Here is a 17,232-nt window from a genome sequence, read left to right as displayed (position 1 = left end):
TTGGAATCTTACAGAAGATTGTGGTGCGTGTGATAAATATGGAGTTTGAAAGTGGATCTTCCCCATTTATTTGAACCTTAGTCAAGCTTCCAATTCCATGAGTCTTAATTTTCTCATTTTTCAAATTGTAATGCTAGAACCTGTCCATGACACAGGCTTGTTTTAAGGATCTGGTAACAAAATCTGCAGAAGAACTTTAAAATTTGCGAAAAATATGAATGTTAACAGTTACTATTCAAGGAGCTCCAAGACAGAATAATAAAAGACTAAGGCAACAGTTGACCCCATCCAGCTGTCAGATTTCCTTGCAGAACAAATGGAAGCTGAGTATGGGAGCTCTCCTGCAGGAAATGCAGGAATGGCCTTCCTGGAGGTTACATCTTTCTGAGCAGAAGGCGCAGATTTTCTGGCAGACCACCTATCTAGATCTTAGGATGAGATGAAATCTAATTCTTTTTGTCTGTACTGTGTTAACTTTGAAAAAGCCAGATTTGTGTTACCTAGTGCTTAGGGGGAAAAGTCAGAAGAGCAGGGAGAAATGGTGTGTCTGTCCACCACGAGCTGCTATTTTTAGATGGGCTAGGAAGCCCTATTTGGCTGCCTCTGCCCATCTCATTTGGCAACTCTTGAGCCTGCATCATTCAGAAGATACAAGAAGCTTAGAAGGTGGAAAAGCGGTTTTCTTTGATTTTTCAGACATCACTGCTGAAAAACAACACTTTAAAGAGTTTGAAGGACATTAACTGTAAGTAAAACAATTAACTTAGTGGGCAAGAAACATGTTGTATTTCCGCATTTCTGCCTAAATAGGGGGTGAGGAGTTGATTAACCTGTCCTAATTTGATTTTCATCCATTATCTAGAGAAGTATTAACTTAGCATAAGATGTAACTAGTATGCATACACATTGGCATGCAAATGCAGAAGTACAGATGTATGTTGAAATCACTTTTTAGAATAAATTTCTCAGAAAACAGGAGTAAATGAGTGCTAAGGGCGGAAGAGAGCACAGCAATGCTGACGTGACAGGCTCTCAGATTTTTGTGCTAGAATGGATGAAAGCTAACACAATGAAGAAGTCTAATTCGCAATTAAGACAAAATGGTATATTATTACATTCACGAATGAGTCTATTTGTACTTTCTGGTTCTGAGACATTTCTGCTTTTGGGTGTAGTTACCTAAATTTTCATTAAAAGTCATGTTGCACGTAATATCGTATGGATTATTATTTTGCTAGCTTACTACATGAAATGTTCCTTAACTGTTGTTAAACGCTATTGTTCTGTGACTGGAGAATTTCATTATATGAGTTAGTAAGTGCTAAATAGATGCTCAGCACATATTTTCTATTAATATCACTGCATCTGGTAATTTTTAATATGTGTACAAATTTGAATGAAATATTAAGAAATGACTTAGAGCCAGCTGTACTTCAGACTGGCAGTTATTTTAGATAGCTGCAGATTAAAAAAAAATTCACTTTTTCATAGCCCTTTCAAAGTTTCTATTTTCTTCCTCCACCAAAAGAGTGTGAGAAAAACTTAGATTGTAAACCTAGTGTTATGTGTGATAGTGACATAAAACAATTCTTTGTACTTGGAAAAGATACAAATATATTGCTCTATTTAAATTTATGATTATGAAATCAGTGATATATAAAGAGTATCCACTTACAATGACTTAGAGATAATTTGTTTTTTACAGGTTTAATTTGCTATAAAGAGAGTTCAGAGAGCATTTGTAAAGTGCTTTATTGTTTCCATAGGGCTTTTTTTTACAACTTTATCACTTAATCCTCACAATAACCCTTGGGACAAATGATAGCATTCCTTTTTTATATGTGATAAATGTAGAGTTTCAAAGAGACTGCATTGCTGGAAAGAACTGTAGAAATGCTTTGCATCTGGGAATGGTGCTGTGAAAGGCCAAGGAGACCTTTCAAAGGCTTGTTTCTCTGATTTCTAGAGATGTTGTATGGCATATAGCAAGCTCATAGAAAGATGTAGATTTACTCTTGTCTTGACTTTATTTTTTCTTCAATTTTATTTTTAACAAAATTGATTGCCATGTAATACGTATACATTGTTATGGGATAGTGCGGCATGTGTCAACCTGTGCTTGCAAGATTAACTGATCAGGTTAGGTAATTAGCATTTTCATTCCTTTTCTTTATGACTGGAACCTACTGCTTCTCTCTTCCAGTTCCGTGTGCAGTATTCAACACATTATTGTGAACCATGGTCTACACACTGTTGGGCACCAGAGTCTATTTCTTTCTTGGCGCGTCTTATCTGGTCTCCCTCCCCTAACCCTTCCCAACCTGTGGTAATCACTATTCTAAGTTGGGAATATTTCCTTTTTAAACTTCCATGTAAAAGAGAGGCCATCCAATATTTTTCTTTCTCTTTTTGGCATTATGTCCTGAACTTGAGCCAATAATTTAGCTTCCCTGAACCGCAACTCCTTATTTGTAAAACAAGGACAAAGTTTTAATAACTTTCAGCATTATTGAAAGATGAAATGAAATAAGGTAGTAAAGGAAGAGCGATTGTTAATATATATAATTTCAAACACAATCATCCATCCAGTATCCCACAGTTGCTTTCTAGCCCATTAGAGCCACAATTTTGAAGATTATAATGCTACCAAGCAATAACTATTGTGGATGAATTATAAAAAAGAATAGAGTTTGTTGAAGGAGTTGTGAGTAGACAAGAAACTCGTATAAAATGGAACCCTCCAAGCTGTGTTGAAATGGAAAGTAAAGATTGCGACTGAAAGTAGTACAAGTGGCAGGCAGAAAAGAGCAGGATATGAACATGTGCCAAGACCTACCTTGGTAGAAGGAAGGAGTGTCAGCACTGCTTGGCTCAGTGCTGGCACACAGTTTCAGGATCCATCAGGTATCAAAGAAGCTTCCGGCACACTGTGTTCATGGAAAGTTTCAGCAGTGGCATGAAATGGTTCACGTTGGAAATGGACTCTATAGTTTGACAGATCTAGGTAAAACATCTTGGCTCTGCTACATGCTGACTGTCTGGTCTTGGACACGTTATTTACCGTCTTTGTGTTTTGTCTGTAAAGATGGTACAATTTTACCTTGCCAGTATTTTGAAGTTCTAATAATATAAATTCATTTGTAAAGTGCTAATTTGTTTTTCTCTTTATTGCCTTTTCCCATGCCAACAAAAATGTAAGATCTCTATAAGCAAGGCCTTTGTTTTGTATCTGTACCTGGTGTAAATTATGGAATGACAGACCCATTTTTGGCTATTTGTTGAATGGACAAATGTCCTCCATCAAAGTATATGTCTATGACAAATCTATATGCATCACTGAATGTTGTTAGGAAAATAGACATTGTGAGCTTGTGATGGAATGCATGCTATTTTTATCATGATTCACCCATATTCAAATTTCTCTTACACTTGTTCAATCATTCAAGGAACATGGAACCATGTTCTGCCTTACACTATTTGAACCCTTAAGATAGAGAGTGGATAGAGGGTGGTGCCATCCTCAGTAATGTAACAGATTGGAGTACAAAAATATATTATGAGTTGTTGGGTCACATAACCAGAAATTTATACTCGATAGGATTTGGCTGAAAAATGTATTTAATTCACTTGATATTTGTCAGAAGGAAGTTTGAAAGATACAGTGTTAATGGTCAAGAAGATAACCGATCTGTATGAAAGCATTTATGTTCCGATTGCAGAACAAAGGTTATACAGTGGGGGCTATTTTGAGATCATCTGTGTCATCTTCCTGTTTTTAGCTCAGTGTGAATTTTCTCCAAGAAGCCTCCACGGCATCAAGATAGTGTGGATGAAGGGTCTCTCCTTTGTTTCCATAGCACCATGTTCTTTCCCTATTACAATATATAGAAGATTATGTTGGAATTGCCTGTTTATTTGTCCTTGTCCCCTACTAGATGACAACACCATGAGTATAGGAGTTCTCTATGTCTTATCCAACTTTTATATTTGAATACAGCGCCTGCTATTCTGAATATTTGTTGAATAAACAGTGAAAAATGACTAAAAGAAAGGAGAAATTATTCATAGCTATTATTGACTAGATGTTTGTTAAGTAACTGGGCCTTTATGAATGTTAATATTTAATCCTTGCAATAATCCAAATGGAGTAGTTGGGGTTCAAAGGACTTAACTCGGCCAAAGTGACCTGCCCAGGATTTGAACCAGGATCATTCTGGATCCAGAGCCTGGATCTTTCCACTTGATACTGTCTTCCCCAGATTTTACATTTATATACATTGTTACAGACTACAGAATTTCTTCACTCCTTGTAATAACCTTGTGAAACTGGCCACTTACCCTCTGTTTATTTTTAAAAGATGTATTTATTTTTATCACAAAGGCAAATTAGCAGAGAGAAGGAGAGACAGAGAGATCTTTTCATCCCATTCACTTGTCTGCAATGGCCAGGGATGAGCTGATTAGAAGCTAAGAGCCAGGAATCTTCCGGATCTCGCACGTGGGTGGAGGGGCCCAAGGACTTGAGCCATTTTCTGCTGCTTTCCCAGTCTTAACACAGGGAGCTGGATTGGAAGTGGAACAGCTAGAACTAGAATCAGTACCCATATGGGATGCTGGTGCTGCAGGTGGAAGGTTAGCTTTTTGAGCCACCATGCCAGCCCCCTAACCTCCATTTACATATGTAGTAGGTGGCAAAGCCAGGACTTTCAAATGACATAGTCTGTATTCAGGTACATTCTCTTTCCATGTTAATAAAGCTCTCATTCTAGGGCATTCAAAGATGTTAAGACCTTTACAAAAATGGTGAGGTGACAGAAAAATAGCAAGGAATGTTTAATTCATTAATATTAGAAACAATTCCAGATAGAAGTATTTTGGCAAGATCACAATAAAATCTGCATTTTCTTTGTCTTTTCTTCCAAGACACAAAGTTGGGAATAATGGCTTTTAGTACTATCAATTTTTCTTCTCTTTGACGTCTGATTACTACTTTGTCTCATGTTGCTATGAATTCAGAATTCATAAAATCCTTACAGAAGAGCTATTTCTTTTTTTTATTGCATTTCATTTTATAACACCGTTTCATAGGCTCTGATGTTCCCCCAACCCCTCCCCGTGCCCTCCCCCATGGTGGATTGCTCCACCTATTGCAGTATTACAGTTCAAATCCAGTCATGATTCTTGCATTGCATGCATGTACCATGCATAGAATCCAGCATCTTATTGTCCAGCTCAATTCAACAGTTTGTTGGGGAGACCAACTCTGGTCTAAAGGCAGAGCTGGCGGAATATCGTCCCGACCAATTAAAAGCCATAACAACATCAACAACAGTTTCCAACATTATGGGGTTAATTGACATTGTATTGAGTGACTGCTATGTTAGAAAATGCAGGTTCTTAACCACATCCTATGACTACTTCATTAACATTTCAATTTTAGTTTGTACACAGCTGGCTTCTATCTACCTTAAAATGGCTATATGATACTATTTAGCTGTCTCATGTCTATTTTCATTTTAGTTTTTAGCAGTTTATTGTGTTGAAGCATAATTTTTACTGAACTTTGCAGATCTTGGGATAGTCCAAACTGGCTTATAGCTTTAACAAGGCATATGTCACCAGTTGAGGCACAGAACACTGTTGGGAGGGGTGTGCAGAGAAATCCTCCATACCCTAGTTAGGAGTAATTTATTTTCGTGTCCTACCTAGTAAGGTATGTGTGAGTCCCCACTGATTGTTTCCTGTCTAGTTCTAAGCTTTCCTTGTTGTTCTCTGTCTAGTCTAATTTTTTTTTGTTATTTGTTTGTTTTGTTTCGTTTGTTTTTTTGGGGAGGGAGCTCCAGGACGACACTGATGGTCATTGCAAGAGAGGGTGGGGATTCAAAGTTGGAACTAAGTAAGGACCAGAGAAAGCTCCTCTCCTTAGACCCAAAGGGAGTTTTTGTTCAGAAGAGCTATTTCTTTAAAAAATATATATCTTTTTAAAACTTTGAAAGACTATAGTTTGTTGAAACCACAAGTAAACAGAATTGTATTATAATAAACAAAATACTTAAAAACCAATTGTAAATTTAAAAATAAGCATCTCTAAAGCAAATATAATTCCAACTTCTATCTTGGTTATTGCCTGTTCTGCTTGTGCTGTTCTGTAACTGTTTGATGAAGCTGAAGTTCATTGTTTGTTTTACTTTGATCTCCCCACCAGCTAAACATATCTGTGTTTCTGTTTTCCTTGTGAGCTTGCAGTTGTACAGTCTGGCATTGGAATTTTGTTGAATCTTTGAGTTTGTCTGTGGGAGAGAAAGAAAGTAGAATGTAGATCCGAGCAGGTTGTATTGAATAGAAGGAAATTCCAAGCTAGATTCTTAATAACGGAAGTACAGTTTTCAAATTGTAAGGACTATAAATATTAAACATTTTAAAGTATATTTACTTATTCCCAACCACCATCTAGATAAAAATAGAACATTTTCAACACCATTCTCGTGTGTTCCTTCCCAGACATGTCTGCTTCCCGGGATTAATACTGTTCTAATTTTTATCACTACAGATTAGTTTTGTCTGTATAAGCCATTTTTTAAGAACAAAAATCATTTATTTATTTGAAAGGCAAAGGCTTTCGTCTTCTGATCGCTCCACAAACGCCTGCTGCAGCCAGTGCTGGGTCAAGCCAAAGACAGAAATCTTGAACCCAATCTGGATTTCCTATGTGGATGGCAGGTGCCCAAGTACCTGAGCCATTGCCTGCTGTCTCCCAAGGTGTGTGTCAGCAGAATTCTTAATCAGAAAGGGAGACAGGACCTAAATGCTAACACTCCAATATAAGGTGTGGGCATTGTAAGCTGTGTCTTAATCACTTTATATGACAAATGCCCATCCAGGGACAGCCATTTCAGACAGTTTTCACACAATACATTATAAATGGGATTGATTAACTTTTAAGTTTGGAATTACAGATAAATTACTTGGCATGGCCTTTACAGTAGTGGTGGTGGAACCATTATGTACCAAAGGCAGAAATTCCCAGCTGATCTTGTTCATTCCACATTTTCAGGAGAGCAGGGCTGTTTTCTTAAATGTCCATCTCCACACAGTATGTACAAACTGCCCACATTAAATCTCCCTCGTTCTTCAAAGTTACTTTTAAGGGAGCCCAGTTTTACTGGATGTCTAATGAGTAGGGCTCCACATTTGAGAAGTCCTTATCTCTCCACACACGGCCCTGGTCATCCTTCTCCTTGGAAAAGGCCACTGGTTCTGGGTCCTGTCTGTGTCAGTGTGCCATATACACTTGTCTCTTATTTCACTTGGGCTTATTTACTCTTTCGAAACAACTACAACAGCAAGGCCTGGAAGTGTACCTCTCTATATATATTCTGTGCACTGGATTTTGGATTCTCTGGGTTAGGGGAAGCTGATAGGAGAGAGGAAGATGGAAATACCCTTAAGGATGCATAGTCAATAGTTGGAGATGTATTGACTGGCCCGTTATGTGTAAGGTTATTTATGTTATAGTCCCAAGCCTTATCTCTAGCCTTGAACTTTATTTTCTTTGTTTTCGACATGTTTTTCATGATGAAAGTATATTGAGCTTGCGATTTTCTTTTTCAAAGTCTTTTCACTCTTCCTGGAGTGCCTTGTAACCTCTACTTTTTCACAGCTAATTCCTACTTCAATCTTTAGATCTATTGCCATGGTTGCTTTTTGATTGCATGCTTCCCTGAGAACCCTTGGGGGCTGGTTTCTCCCTTCATTATCACAACAAAATGTTTCTATTTGTTTCTATTTGTTATAGCTACCATAAATTAACTTTAAAATATTTATTTGCACATTTGCCTTTTAAGCTAGGCCCCAAATTTTTGAAAGCTGGCCCTAAACTCAATGTCATTATCTCCAGTGGCCTAATGCCTGTGGTATAATGCTGTACAGCCAATCTGTCTTGGTTTGTGATTGTACCAGCTGTGAGTTAACCATGAACTGTATTTTCTATTTGCTAGAAAATTAAAGGTGCTTTTGAATAATTAAAGTTAGTTAAAAACCACACAGCAGAAAATATAATTTATCTTGTCTTTGCCTGTCTCTTAAATATTGCTGTTCCTGGGGGGCTGATGCTTTTACTGGCCTACCTGTGACCATTTCCGGCATTTGAGAAGAAAACCAGCAAATCAGAGAACTTTGTCTTTCAAATAAATAAAAAATAAAATTAAAACATATCATCATAGTGAGCCTCACTGAAGTCGAAATGCTTCCTGAAAAGGTGCCAGTTGTTTGAATCTCTTGGGCATTCAAAGATACCTTTTAAGTGACTTTGCTTGGTCAACTGTAAAATTGCATCTCCCTCCTAGTTTCCTTTCTGCTCCTATTTTTCTCCATAGAGTTTATCATCACTCTGCAAAAACATGTATTTCACTTTCCTATTTTTTCAGAGATCTATATGTTGTTTGAAAGGTAGATCTAAAGAGAGAAGTAGAGGCAGAGAGAAGGATCTCCCATCCACTGGTTCACTCCCCAAGTGGCTGCAATGACCAGAGCTGAATAAATCCGAAACCAAAAACTGGGAGCTTCTTCTGGGTGTCCTACATGGTACAGGGTCCCAAGGCTTTGGGCCATCCTCAACTGCTTTCCCAGGCCACTATCAGGGAGCTGGCTGGGCAGTGGAGCAACTGGGACACAAACCAGTGCCCTTATGGGATGCTGGCACTTGATGGTGGAGAATTAGTCTGCAAAGCCATGGACGGTGCCAGCCCCCACTTGCCTTTTTTATATTGTGTATTTCCCTCCACTAGAATGCAAACTGTTTAATTAACAGCAAGGATTTTTTTTTTTTTGCTTACCATTCAGGTAGAGAAGGTATTGCTGTATCCCTAGCCCCCAGAACATTGCCTGGCATATTATCAGTGCTACAAATACATGGTAGATGGAATTTTCTGAGAAAATCCAAGAAAGTTGATGTTAGAGGGATTTTCTTGCCTCTATCTAAATGTCAGTATAGAAGAGGAGCTAATTACATGGAGAACTTGGTTTGATTTTAGAATTGTTTGGCGATATATTTTGCAACTTGCTGACTTTTCCGTTTCTCCCTAGTGACGAGCAGTAGCGGATCTAGGTGGCTGAGCATCCACCTAGGGAGTGGGAGCAGTAAAGAGGATAGGCTGGAGCTTACGGTTGCACGAGCATCCGTTGTGAAGAACAACATGTTTTGTTTTGTAGAAATGACAGCAAAAAGTATTTCATCGGAAGGAAAATCCGCTTGTGTTTCATAGAAGTCCCTTCATGCTGTTCAAAAACAGATGTGCCTTTCTTCGTACTGATCTCACTGTTGAGATTACATAGAGCAAAGATATTTCCAAAAATCAATAGGAAGCCATTTCTAAAGGACTGAAGCCTGGGATATAGCAACGATTAATAAGAAAAATATGAAAGCAAAGGAGGAACGAAAGAGAATCAGGAGGTAGGAGAAGGCAGCAAAAAGTAGAGGAAGAGACGAGTTATGATTTTAAACAGTAATTGGGGGACTTGCATGGGAAACAGTTGCTCAGCTGAGACTGCTAAAAATACTGCAGTTAGAAAGACAAATTACTTTGTGAATCGATTTACCACTTGGTGGCTTGTTCTGAGTTGTAGTTCTAATAGAGCAGCAGCACCTTTCTTAACATTTGCTCACCGTAGGGCAAGGATGAACCTGGGCCTGGAGGAAATGAAACATGGCTTAATTCAGAAGCAAAAATTGGGACTCCCCATTCAGAGGTGCTCTTGTAATTGTTCCATTGTTAACATCATGATTAGCACTATGAATTTAGATCAGCATTCCTATTTTACATGATAGGAAAATTGGAGGTTGCTGCATTTAGACAAAAGGAAATCACGAATCTAGGTTTGCTATTGTTTTGGATAAAAATAACATGAACCACACATTATGATCTGAAAGTGGATTTCAACGCAATCCGTTGTTCATCAGGCCTGGTCTTCCTCTTCCTTGGTATTGTCATTTCTGTTGGTGTATTCCTTTCCTTCTTTCTACTCCATCCCAGATAGTACACATAAAATATAATTCCATCTTTTGCCTCTAATTTCAATCTGAGAAAAGGCAAAGGATTTTACCATGCTTTCAAAGGCATGTCATGGCTCACCTTCACCTTGCTCCCTGTTCACCTCCCTGCTGCCTCATGAATCTGTCAAGTACACTCTTATCACAGGGATTTTGCCCTTGCTGTCCACTCTACTTGGGATGTTTTTCCCCCAGGTATCTTCCCAGGTCACTCCAGGTCTTTATTCTAATATTTTATTGGAGAGGTCTTATCTGACTGTCTGGAAATAGTAATCCCAAGGTGTAGATGGGAGTGGAAGGAGGACAGGTATTGGTGAGGCATTCATATAACCAGCCTATGTTTGCCCAAGTGGGGAAAGCGTGGGATGTGTGCACACTGATGTGAGGACACTATGGCTGAAGGGGAGACAGATTCGTTTGTATTTGGAATTTCAGGGACACTTTCATGAGAGATGACTGGAGTAGAGGTTCTTTACATAAGAGAGAATTCAGCTGTGAGGCATCAGTAGTAAACAAAGAGCCAAGTTGAATGGGACAGGACATTCATCAGAATGGATGGGCACCCCTTCAGAACCAGTGAGAGTGCCCATTCAGATTGGAGTAAGCAAGGTTGCATAGTGTAATGGAGAGAATACGCCTGATTGAGCAGGTGAGCATCGTGGCAAGGGGCTAAGTTTGAAATGTGTGCTCAGACTAGGGCTTATAAATGAATGAGGTCCAGGTCTTCCCATCTTCCTTCAACCTGCTTCCGGACAAAGACTTTGCTGGGTGAGAAACAGGTAAGATTCACTATCCGATATCAGACTGGATTGTTCAGTTGACTTTGGGCAGAGAGGATTCTTCTGGGGTGCCTTTCTTTGGGGCAAGGCTGGACCACCTATAAAGTTAGCAGGGTATGGCCAGGACTTGGCACTGTAAAATTTTAGGTTGCTCAAAATCATTAATGTGCTGGTAGGACTTTGTGGTGTAGAATACTGGACTGCTTCCAATGCTGCTGGAAGCTGTCACATCCATTTTGTTGGGGAGTTTGTTTTCCTTGGGTCATCTTCCACACAAAAAGGCTGATTATTTTTTAAACTTCCTACTTAGCTGTACTGTTTTCACTTTAAATTCAGTAATCAGAATGATCCCACATATCATTGAACTCTCAAGTCCTAGAATGATGGGATTCAGACCTCACTGTGCTGTGGTGGACATGTGTCACTTTCCGTGGGCTGGGCTGCCAGCAGGTCACCTGTCACTATGTGTAGACAGACTGTGTATATAGGAGCCAAGGTCATTGGAATCGGTAAGAAGATGTGAATCAGAAGAGCTGTGGGGCTGTGTGCCCTGAGCAGAAATGCTGATGAGTGGTTCTCATGCTGTGTGCAGCCAGCAGCACCTCTCTCTGGAGGGATTAGTGTATTGATTGGCCCCTCAGAGGGCAGTGACCTTGCTGGTGGAAGAAGTCTGGCTAATCCCTTAGTTTCTCTGACAGCAGGTCCGGAAGGATCCTGTTGCCAGGACTCGAAGGTAGTTGTTACCTTGACAGCAGGAGTGCTGCGTGCGTCTTTCCTGGTCCCCATGTGATCCTTCTCTGTGACGCTGGTGTGTTTTCACCTGTGCAGACTCAGGAAGGTAGACGGCCCACGTGTGTTCCAGATGCCCTCCTTGGGCAGTAGGCTGGGCCCAGTGGGCTCAGCGAGAACTCTGACTTTGCAGCTTTCTTAGACAGCAACAGATGGGCGTGTGTCAGCCAGGCAGGCCCTCTCTGGGGAGCCAGTGTGATTTCTGATATGGGCAAAGTTCCGGGTAAGTAGGGGGACCTGCACTTACAGCCTGATGGGCTCATTGGCTGCTCAACACAGGGCACACATTAGAGGATGGTTTGTTTCTGAAAGGCCCTACTTGTTGCTGGGCAGTTCTCAGTGTCATAACTGGAAGTATTCTCCCCTGCCTTTCTCATTCTGATGATTTTCTCTTTCTTCGTATATTCAGATACGTTGGCATTTGGAGATTGCTTGTGCTAATGGGTTTATGAGGCTACAGGAGTGAGTGCGGGGCTGACTCTGGGGTGACTCTTACTGCTCAATCGCTCCTTTTTTTGCACCTGGGCTCTATTCTCAGCAGAGTCTCCTTTGTGGAAACCATCACCTCTGCTCTGATACTTTATTCTTTTTCAAAAATTGCTTTTATTACTTTCCATGATGCAGTTTTGTAGGTAAAGTGATTCTCCCCTTCCCTCCCCCTTTCTTCCTGCTCATTTCCCCTACCTCTATTTCTGCTCCCCTGCCTCTATTTCCCCCGTGTTAGAGTAGTATACTCCTTTAGTAACAGTTACAAGTTTAACATTCTGCTATTTAAGTATATCATGGAATTGTGGGTATAGACAAATGCAGGAAGCCTAATAGCCTGTTGTCAAGGTTCACTGGGAGCCCTCCTTTTATTCGGGAGTAGAGATGCTTACTGCAACTATCTTCACTTCTTAGTGTTATATTTTGTCTCGCAGATGAGCATTCTAGCTGTTCCACAGAGTTTTGTGTAGAACAGTCTCCACGACTAACATGCTTCCCATTGCTTATAAACGCAGATACTGCCATCATAGCAAAGTCATGCATGGATGTGTGGATCTGTTCACTTATAGGGTCTTCGTTTCCTGCCCCTCATTGCTTCCTTAATGCCTGGTCCTCTTAGATTCCATATCTTAGAAGGCTGCAAAAACATTGGGAAGAACGAGATAATTCAAACTGTGGGTTTGCCTCATTGCTGAGGCTTCCCCGACTGGCTTGCTGTAGCTGCCCAAACCAGAAGTCTGTGGCCACTGCAGTCCAGCTGCAGGTGTCAGCAACAGATATGGTATGGCTAAGCTGGACCCTGGTAGGACTGCATGGATGCTGCCCTCTCTGCTTTCCTTATTGCTGTAGTGCAGCTCTTGTCTCAAGCTCCTTAGCCAACCAAGCCTTTACAAAGTGAGAAGAAGAGTATTTTCTTGCCCTATGTTACAGTGAAATCAACAGATCCTGGAGTAAGGCTGGTTCACCTTAAAATGCAGTGAGTTACATCAGAGTGCTTTGTGCTGAGTTGAACAGCATTGCGCCTGCTGCAGATGGAGGCGCCACCTGGAATGAATCTCAGAATCTGGTGTTGTAGCTGCCTTGGAGCCTGTTAAAGCTGCCACCAGCACTGTCTCGTATCAGATCCCAGCTAATGTCTTAGCTGAGTTTATTTTTTTGAAAATAAAAAATAGACTGTTCCTTTCTTTGGCTTTGGGAGTGGTGGGAAGATTATGCCTCACATTTTCTAGTTAAGAGACAGCTATTAGTTCATATATGGGGGACTCACATATGCTGCAGGATTTCCTGGGTCCCCCAGGCTTCTTCTGTCAGTTGCTAACTTCATTGCCATCCACCCCTTAGATTCTTTTCCTGAATGTATTTGCTGAAAGAGTACCCAGTGTCTTACTCCCTTTGATATATTCTATTGTTCCGCTTTATGTCTTATTTGTGATTCCTGCAATGAATCAGGCATATCTCCATGTAGGGAAAGCCTAATTGGGATCAAGATACAGCTATTTTCCTATGAAGATGAGGATTCCCAAGTTATTTATTCCACTAGATGTTGTGTCTATAGCAGGAATGCTGTGTGACGAGTCTTGCTTTTCCCTGACTTGAATATAGCTGAATTTCAACTCCAGCTAGCCGTGGCACTCTGCATCTGCAAGCAGGCACAGTTCAAGCTCAGATTCTTTAAATAGCTCACTCACTGCCCATAGAATTGTCTGTCTTCTCCCCATACACTCTGCTATCATCTTGACACCTGCCTCTGAGCCTGCTCATTCAGAGCTGCCACCACACCACCCTGTAACCTTAGGTGTTTGTCAGTGGTCTGCATAGGGAACTCTTCCATCTGGCTTCCTCCCATGGCTTGCTTGCTTTTTCCAGGTGAGTAAACCTGCATGATCGATTTCTGTATTTATCCTCTCTATTGATCTTGAAGGAATATTTAGAAAGTTCGGATGAAATTCAAGCATTTCGAACATCCAAGAAAACATAAAGATCAATATAATGACTGTCATATAACCACCACCTACCTTTAATAAATCCTACTGTTTTTCTATCTTTTCTTTTTTGGAGTTTGAAAAAAAATTAACATGGGCCCGGCATGCTAGCATAGAAGTTAAAGTCCTCGCCTTGAACACTGTGGGATCCCATATGGCTGCCGGTCTAATCCCAGCAGCCCCACTTCCCATCCAGCTCCCTGCCTGTGGCCTGGGAAAGCAGTCAAGAACAGCCCAATGCCTTGGAACCTTGCACCCGTGTGGGAGGCTTGGAAGAGGTTCCAGGCTCCTGATTTTGGATCAGCTCAGCTCCAGCCATTGTGTCTGTGAACCATCAGACGGAAGACCTTCTCTGTCTCTCCTCCTCTCTGTGTCTCTGCCTTTCCAATTAAAATAAATAAGTCTTTTTAAAAAATTTGCACATTATGCGTAATAGTCAAAATATTCCATTTTCTTCTCCCATCCCATAATTCCCTCAGTTCTCCAAGACTAATCATTCATTTCTGAAGCACATTTTTATCCTTTTTACTCAGTATTTTAATTCTGAGTATATGTGTGTATTATATCATTATATAAAATTATAGGTTTAAAAATTAAACGTATTTAATGAAGTACATAACTGCTGTGATTTGATGGGATTTGGCCTTCAATTGAGGGAATTAAGCAAGAATGAGTTCCTGTGAAAAGGTGTGTCAGCCTCTCCTTGGTCTCTTGCTTCCTTGCTCACACATCTACTCTGTTACTATGTGATGGAGACAGGCAATGCCTCAGCAAAGGCCAGAGGCATGCAAATCCAACCTCCCAGCTACCAGAATCATAAGCCAAATATGTCTGTATTCTTTACACTATCACCCAGCATTAAGTTTTTATGTACTGCCCAGCATCAGATATTTTTCTTAGTGACACGAAACAGAGTAAGCCAACGACATATTCCAACTGGATTGCTTCTTTCAAACTTAAACCTTTTCAAATGTTCCTATATGCATATGCAAGCTAAAATTGATTCATTGTGACTACTGTTGAGATCGCATGTGAAATTATACCACAACAAATACGCGTATTTCTTGGTTGATAGCTAATGTAAGTGCTCTTCTTTCCTGCCCTTCCAACTCTTATATTATCATCTCTGGAAGTATTCAGTGTTTCTCCCTGATTATGTTTGTTGGTTCAATTCTAGAAGTTTTTGGCTGCAGTGTTGAAGGAAGTGAGTTGACGTTTCAACTAAAGCACATGACAGTGTAAGGACAGGAATGGAGAACCAAAGTGTGAGCTCTGAAATACCCACTGAAGATTCCTTAAGATTTAAATAGGATGATTAAATTGTTGTGACTGGAACAGCAAAAGCCTAGCGTCTCAGGGTGGGACAACCTGAGTTTAAAGTCCAGCTCTACTCCTTTCAAGTCTGTAAATTTCTCAGATTCCTCATGAATGGCTGATAGAATTGTTTGATTTGAGATAATTCACATAAGGCCTACAGTACAGTGCCTGGCACATTTTAATCATTCTGTCAATCTTTTTAAAAATGAGTATTGGTTGTTAGCTTAGTTGAATGCAGTTGTCTCTGTTTTGCTAGGAGGGTCTGTGGGGATCTTTTTCAGCAGTTGGCTAGAGCTCTGTGTGTGTGTTTCTGTGTATTGAAAGAGGGATAGGAAAGGACAAAGATGATGGCAGAGATGGAGAGAGAAGGAGAGAGAGAGAAAGAAAGAGGAAGTTGGGGGAGAGAAAGAGAGATCTCCCATGTGCTGGCTCAGTCCAAATAACTGGGGCAGCCAGGACTAGGCCAGGCTGAAGGCGCGAGCCAGGAACTCCAGCTGGGTCTCCCATCTGGACGCAGGGGCCCAAACAATTGTGCCTTTTTCTCAGGTTCCTTAGCAGGGAGTTGAATTGAAAGTGAAGCAGCCAGATTCCAAACCAGCTCTTGCATGGGCTGCCAGCATCGCAAGGGCTAGTACACAGCTCTTTAATAACCTGCCTGCCTGGAAAAAATACCCCTTTTCCTCCTTCAAAGGAGGGCTAGACATTTTTTTTTTTTTTTAAGAATTGAGACTCTACGTTCATTCAAGGGAATTGTTCAATTTCATAGCATCCTCTTAAGACCAATATCAATAATGGGTGAAAAAGATTGCCTTGAAATATATTCTAGAAGAATGATTTGAGGTTCATCAAGCAACTTTTTTTCTTTCTACAGGTATCCACACTTGTTTTATGACCTCTGGCTACCAACCTGAGCAATGCTTGACCTATTGTAAGTTGGAATATCATATGTGGAAAAAGTTTTGTATTTTATCTCTTTTTCTTAAAAAATATTTAAATTGTTACAGGTTAGGAATAGAAACGGCTTTTTGTGTTTGCAAGCTAATATTCTGACCTTGCTCTGAGTTGATGAACTGCCTTAGTCTAGCTTTATTAATTTAAGCTCCCCGAGTTCCTCCTGTGATCCCAGTGGTACTCAATAAATCACTGCTATTGTCAATGATGAATACAGGTAGTAAAAGTGTATGGAGGGGCCTTCTGCAACCTGACAGAAAAATTGTTTTCCCTTTCAAGCTGTTATGGAGAAAGACCTGTTTGTTGGCCTTAGGCCATTTATGCAACTTGGTCCAAATAGAATAGCTTTAAAATCTCCAAATAGAAACAAACTGGTGAGAATTAATGAGATACCATTTGGGATTGTTGGCAACTGTAAATGTTCAAAAAACGGAAAGCACAGAAGCAGAACAACAAAAGCCTCATCCTGGACACTAGCTGACAGAAGCGGCAGGTGGCATTGGCACGGCGTCATCAGCAGGCTGTTAGCAAAGTCTCAGGAGCTGAGGCCTCCATGCTCTGTGGGGAAAGATCTGAAATGTGGCCCTCGGTAGACCTTTCGGTACTCAGTTTCCCTCATGAATTTCTGATTGGAAGAAAATGTAGCATCCCCAGGAAAGCCAGGAGTGGGATGCAGAGTGAGTGAGAGGCCCTTCTGCAAGGCTCTCACCCGTTGCCGGTCAGGAGCAGCTGGAGAAGTGAGTGGTCCATTATTAGGGCTCTCATCCTGCCTGCATCTGAGCATCCGTGGCTTACATATTGATGTTCAATGGAAAAGACTCCAGGGCACTGAATTGCAGAGGTATTTACATGTACTGTAAGAGCCTGTGCAGTGGCGTGT

The 17,232-nt window shown here is 40.6% G+C and overlaps 1 protein-coding gene across 1 annotated transcript in view; it reads left to right on the top strand.

Annotated features, from left to right (window-relative positions):
* DCK (deoxycytidine kinase) overlaps nucleotides 1-16,557 on the top strand; it is a 53,298-nt gene extending 36,741 nt beyond the window's left edge. The window contains exon 8 of the mRNA XM_004596194.2: nucleotides 16,273-16,557. The gene's annotated coding sequence lies outside the window, so the exon portion shown is untranslated. The remainder of the gene's footprint in view (nucleotides 1-16,272) is intronic.
* Nucleotides 16,558-17,232: the final 675 nt, after the last annotated feature.

This window comes from Ochotona princeps, chromosome 7 (genome assembly GCF_030435755.1).
Source record: "Ochotona princeps isolate mOchPri1 chromosome 7, mOchPri1.hap1, whole genome shotgun sequence".
In the NCBI taxonomy this organism is placed as follows: domain Eukaryota; kingdom Metazoa; phylum Chordata; class Mammalia; order Lagomorpha; family Ochotonidae; genus Ochotona; species Ochotona princeps.
The sequence above is the reverse complement of the archived record's forward strand: the minus strand, read 5'-3'. Positions and strand labels throughout refer to the sequence as shown.